At 41.3% G+C, this 6,151-nt stretch overlaps 1 non-coding gene across 1 annotated transcript; it reads left to right on the forward strand.

The window, feature by feature from the left end:
- Nucleotides 1-6,075: 6,075 nt before the first annotated feature.
- trnaa-ugc (transfer RNA alanine (anticodon UGC)) lies at nucleotides 6,076-6,151 on the forward strand. Its single transcript has one exon. It is a non-coding gene; the product is annotated as a tRNA-Ala (tRNA).

Here is a 6,151-nt window from a genome sequence, read left to right on the forward strand (position 1 = left end):
CCCCATGTGGTGTACCCTGGGCCCTTCCCCATAAACTATAGTTATACTATACTTAATGTTATTTCCCCATGTGGTGTACCCTGGGCCCTTCGCCATAAACTATAGTTATACTATACTTAATGTTATTCCCCCACATGGTGTACCCTGGGCCCTTCCCCATAAACTATAGTTATACTATACTTAATGTTATTTCCCCACGTGGTGTACCCTGGGCCCTTCCCGATAAACTATAGTTATAATATACTTAATGTTATTCCCCCATGTGGTGTACCCTGGGCCCTTCGCCATAAACTATAGTTATACTATACTTAATGTTATTTCCCCATGTGGTGTACCCTGGGCCCTTCCCCATAAACTATAGTTATACTATACTTAATGTTATTCCCCATGTGGTGTACCCTGGGCCCTTCCCCATAAACTATAGTTATACTATACTTAATGTTATTCCCCACGTGGTGTACCCTGGGCCCTTCCCCATAAACTATAGTTATACTATACTTAATGTTATTCCCCACGTGGTGTACCCTGGGCCCTTCCCCATAAACTATAGTTATACTATACTTAATGTTATTCCCCACGTGGTGTACCCTGGGCCCTTCCCCATAAACTATAGTTATACTATACTTAATGTTATTTCCCCACGTGGTGTACCCTGGGCCCTTCCCCATAAACTATAGTTATACTATACTTAATGTTATTCCCCCACGTGATGTACCCTGGGCCCTTCCCCATAAACTATAGTTATACTATACTTAATGTTATTTCCCCATGTGGTGTACCCTGGGCCCTTCCCCATAAACTATAGTTATACTATACTTAATGTTATTTCCCCACGTGGTGTACCCTGGGCCCTTCCCCATAAACTATAGTTATACTATACTTAATGTTATTCCCCACGTGGTGTACCCTGGGCCCTTCCCCATAAACTATAGTTATACTAAATGTTATTTCCCCACGTGGTGTACCCTGGACCCTTCCCCATAAACTATAGTTATACTATACTTAATGTTATTCCCCCACGTGGTGTACCCTGGGCCCTTCCCCATAAACTATAGTTATACTATACTTAATGTTATTCCCCCATGTGGTGTACCCTGGGCCCTTCCCCATAAACTATAGTTATACTATACTTAATGTTATTTCCCCACGTGGTGTACCCTGGGCCCTTCCCGATAAACTATAGTTATAATATACTTAATGTTATTCCCCCATGTGGTGTACCCTGGGCCCTTCCCCATAAACTATAGTTATACTATACTTAATATGTTATTTCCCCACGTGGTGTACCCTGGGCCCTTCCCCATAAACTATAGTTATACTATACTTAATGTTATTTCCCCAGGTGGTGTACCCTGGGCCCTTCGCCATAAACTATAGTTATACTATACTTAATGTTATTCCCCCACATGGTGTACCCTGGACCCTTCCCCATAAACTATAGTTATACTATACTTAATGTTATTCCCCACGTGGTGTACCCTGGGCCCTTCCCCATAAACTATAGTTATACTATACTTAATGTTATTCCCCCACATGGTGTACCCTGGACCCTTCCCCATAAACTATAGTTATACTATACTTAATGTTATTCCCCCACGTGGTGTACCCTGGGCCCTTCCCCATAAACTATAGTTATACTATACTTAATGTTATTCCCCCACGTGGTGTACCCTGGGCCCTTCCCCATATACTATAGTTATACTATACTTAATGTTATTCCCCATGTGGTGTACCCTGGGCCCTTCCCCATAAACTATAGTTATACTATACTTAATGTTATTTCCCCACGTGGTGTACCCTGGGCCCTTCCCCATAAACTATAGTTATACTATACTTAATGTTATTTCCCCACATGGTGTACCCTGGGCCCTTCCCCATAAACTATAGTTATACTATACTTAATGTTATTTCCCCACGTGGTGTACCCTGGGCCCTTCCCCATAAACTATAGTTATACTATACTTAATGTTATTCCCCACGTGGTGTACCCTGGGCCCTTCCCCATAAACTATAGTTATACTATACTTAATGTTATTCCCCATGTGGTGTACCCTGGGCCCTTCCCCATAAACTATAGTTATACTATACTTAATGTTATTTCCCCACATGGTGTACCCTGGGCCCTTCCCCATAAACTATAGTTATACTATACTTAATGTTATTTCCCCACGTGGTGTACCCTGGGCCCTTCCCCATAAACTATAGTTATACTATACTTAATGTTATTCCCCATGTGGTGTACCCTGGGCCCTTCCCCATATACTATAGTTATACTATACTTAATGTTATTCCCCCACGTGGTGTACCCTGGGCCCTTCCCCATAAACTATAGTTATACTATACTTAATGTTATTTCCCCACGTGGTGTACCCTGGGCCCTTCCCCATAAACTATAGTTATACTATACTTAATGTTATTTCCCCACGTGGTGTACCCTGGGCCCTTCCCCATAAACTATAGTTATACTATACTTAATGTTATTTCCCCATGTGGTGTACCCTGGGCCCTTCCCCATAAACTATAGTTATACTATACTTAATGTTATTCCCCACGTGGTGTACCCTGGGCCCTTCCCCATATACTATAGTTATACTATACTTAATGTTATTCCCCCACGTGGTGTACCCTGGGCCCTTCCCCATAAACTATAGTTATACTATACTTAATGTTATTCCCCATGTGGTGTACCCTGGGCCCTTCCCCATAAACTATAGTTATACTATACTTAATGTTATTCCCCACGTGGTGTACCCTGGGCCCTTCCCCATAAACTATAGTTATACTATACTTAATGTTATTCCCCATGTGGTGTACCCTGGGCCCTTCCCCATAAACTATAGTTATACTATACTTAATGTTATTCCCCACGTGGTGTACCCTGGGCCCTTCCCCATGAACTATAGTTATACTATACTTAATGTTATTCCCCATGTGGTGTACCCTGGGCCCTTCCCCATAAACTATAGTTATACTATACTTAATGTTATTCCCCCACGTGGTGTACCCTGGGCCCTTCCCCATAAACTATAGTTATACTATACTTAATGTTATTCCCCATGTGGTGTACCCTGGGCCCTTCCCCATAAACTATAGTTATACTATACTTAATGTTATTCCCCATGTGGTGTACCCTGGGCCCTTCCCCATAAACTATAGTTATACTATACTTAATGTTATTCCCCCACGTGGTGTACCCTGGGCCCTTCCCCATAAACTATAGTTATACTATACTTCATGTTATTCCCCATGTGGTGTACCCTGGGCCCTTCCCCATATACTATAGTTATACTATACTTAATGTTATTCCCCCACGTGGTGTACCCTGGGCCCTTCCCCATAAACTATAGTTATACTATACTTAATGTTATTTCCCCACGTGGTGTACCCTGGGCCCTTCCCCATAAACTATAGTTATACTATACTTCATGTTATTTCCCATGTGGTGTACCCTGGGCCCTTCCCCATAAACTATAGTTATACTATACTTAATGTTATTTCCCCATGTGGTGTACCCTGGGCCCTTCCCCATAAACTATAGTTATACTATACTTAATGTTATTCCCCACGTGGTGTACCCTGGGCCCTTCCCCATAAACTATAGTTATACTATACTTAATGTTATTCCCCATGTGGTGTACCCTGGGCCCTTCCCCATAAACTATAGTTATACTATACTTAATGTTATTTCCCCATGTGGTGTACCCTGGGCCCTTCCCCATAAACTATAGTTATACTATACTTAATGTTATTCCCCACGTGGTGTACCCTGGGCCCTTCCCCATAAACTATAGTTATACTATACTTAATGTTATTCCCCATGTGGTGTACCCTGGGCCCTTCCCCATAAACTATAGTTATACTATACTTAATGTTATTCCCCCACGTGGTGTACCCTGGGCCCTTCCCCATAAACTATAGTTATACTATACTTAATGTTATTCCCCATGTGGTGTACCCTGGGCCCTTCCCCATAAACTATAGTTATACTATACTTAATGTTATTCCCCATGTGGTGTACCCTGGGCCCTTCCCCATAAACTATAGTTATACTATACTTAATGTTATTCCCCCACGTGGTGTACCCTGGGCCCTTCCCCATAAACTATAGTTATACTATACTTCATGTTATTCCCCATGTGGTGTACCCTGGGCCCTTCCCCATATACTATAGTTATACTATACTTAATGTTATTCCCCCACGTGGTGTACCCTGGGCCCTTCCCCATAAACTATAGTTATACTATACTTAATGTTATTTCCCCACGTGGTGTACCCTGGGCCCTTCCCCATAAACTATAGTTATACTATACTTCATGTTATTTCCCCACGTGGTGTACCCTGGGCCCTTCCCCATAAACTATAGTTATACTATACTTAATGTTATTTCCCCATGTGGTGTACCCTGGGCCCTTCCCCATAAACTATAGTTATACTATACTTCATGTTATTCCCCATGTGGTGTACCCTGGGCCCTTCCCCATAAACTATAGTTATACTATACTTAATGTTATTTCCCCATGTGGTGTACCCTGGGCCCTTCCCCATAAACTATAGTTATACTATACTTAATGTTATTTCCCCATGTGGTGTACCCTGGGCCCTTCCCCATAAACTATAGTTATACTATACTTCATGTTATTCCCCATGTGGTGTACCCTGGGCCCTTCCCCATAAACTATAGTTATACTATACTTAATGTTATTCCCCCACGTGGTGTACCCTGGGCCCTTCCCCATAAACTATAGTTATACTGTACTTAATGTTATTCCCCACGTGGTGTACCCTGGGCCCTTCCCCATAAACTATAGTTATACTATACTTAATGTTATTCCCCCATGTGGTGTACCCTGGGCTCTTCAAGAAGGACAAACAAACATTGTTTACTGACTGACTGACTGGGTGAAATGTTCTTTCATGTGCGCCCCGATCTTAGTCCTATTAATTTAAAATTAATACAACCTTGGAAATTGTACCCGAGAGTACACAATGATAGGCTGGATCAAATTAGTCCACAGCTACAAAAACGTAAATTCATTCTTTAGATTATTCTGGCCAGTGCGTAGATGTGTTTTGATGGACACAGCCAGTTAGCAACACATTGTTAACCATGCTTTGTACCATAAACAATAAACATCCGTTTAAATTTATTTTTTAAAGACTGGTTTCACATGCATTCAAATGTCTTTGACTTAACATTTCTCTGTAAAGAAACGCATGGAATTCCAGGACAGATTCAAAGAACATTAGAATGCCCTTCTAGAATGTTCTCTCTTCCTCAGGTCTTGACATGTATGCAGACACTCCCTATCACATAACAAACCAGCCAGAGAGGGAGAGGGTGGAGGGCGGCAGAGAATACAGTAACATCATTGTACAATAATACTGCTTTCACACAGGATTTACGGTATTTTACCGACAAACAAAAAAATTATATGTGCAATGTTTATATGACCCATTTAGAAACAGGACCATTTTTACCACATTCTTGCCTGTATAGCCTTTTCTACCTTCCGTGCGCATGCCGATGAGGACTGGTCGTAGTGGTGTGCAGATGTGGGTTTGGTCTATTTTAATAAATCCATTGAATATACACCATCAAAAATACATCCATTATTCATTTGCTTAGGCATGTACTTAAAAAATATATTTATAAAACAATAGAATGTCAAATGAATGACATCAAATAGTTCACTATTTTGTTAATTAAAACAGATAAAATACACCTACCCTGATCACAGTCAATGCATATTTTATATTAAGAATATAACGGAATAAAAGAGAAAAAAATACATCATATTTTCCTACACAACTTGTCATGGGAACTTAAACCTGTTGAGGGTAGGGGGCAGTATTTGCACGGCCGGATAAAAAACGTACCCGATTTAATCTGGTTATTACTACTGCCCAGAAACTAGAATATGCATATAATTATTGGCTTTGGATAGAAAACACCCTAAAGTTTCTAAAACTGTTTGAATGGTGTCTGTGAGTATAACAGAACTCATATGGCAGGCAAAAACCTGAGAAGATTCTGTACAGGAAGTGCCCTCTCTGACCATTCCTTGGGCTTCCTAGGGTCCCGTATGGCTCAGTTGGTAGAGCATGGTGTTTGCAACGCCAGGGTTGTGGGTTCGATTCCCACGGGGGACCA

The sequence above is a fragment of the Salmo salar genome, chromosome 15, assembly GCF_965601325.2.
Source record: "Salmo salar chromosome 15, fSalSal1, whole genome shotgun sequence".
Lineage (NCBI taxonomy): Eukaryota > Metazoa > Chordata > Actinopteri > Salmoniformes > Salmonidae > Salmo > Salmo salar.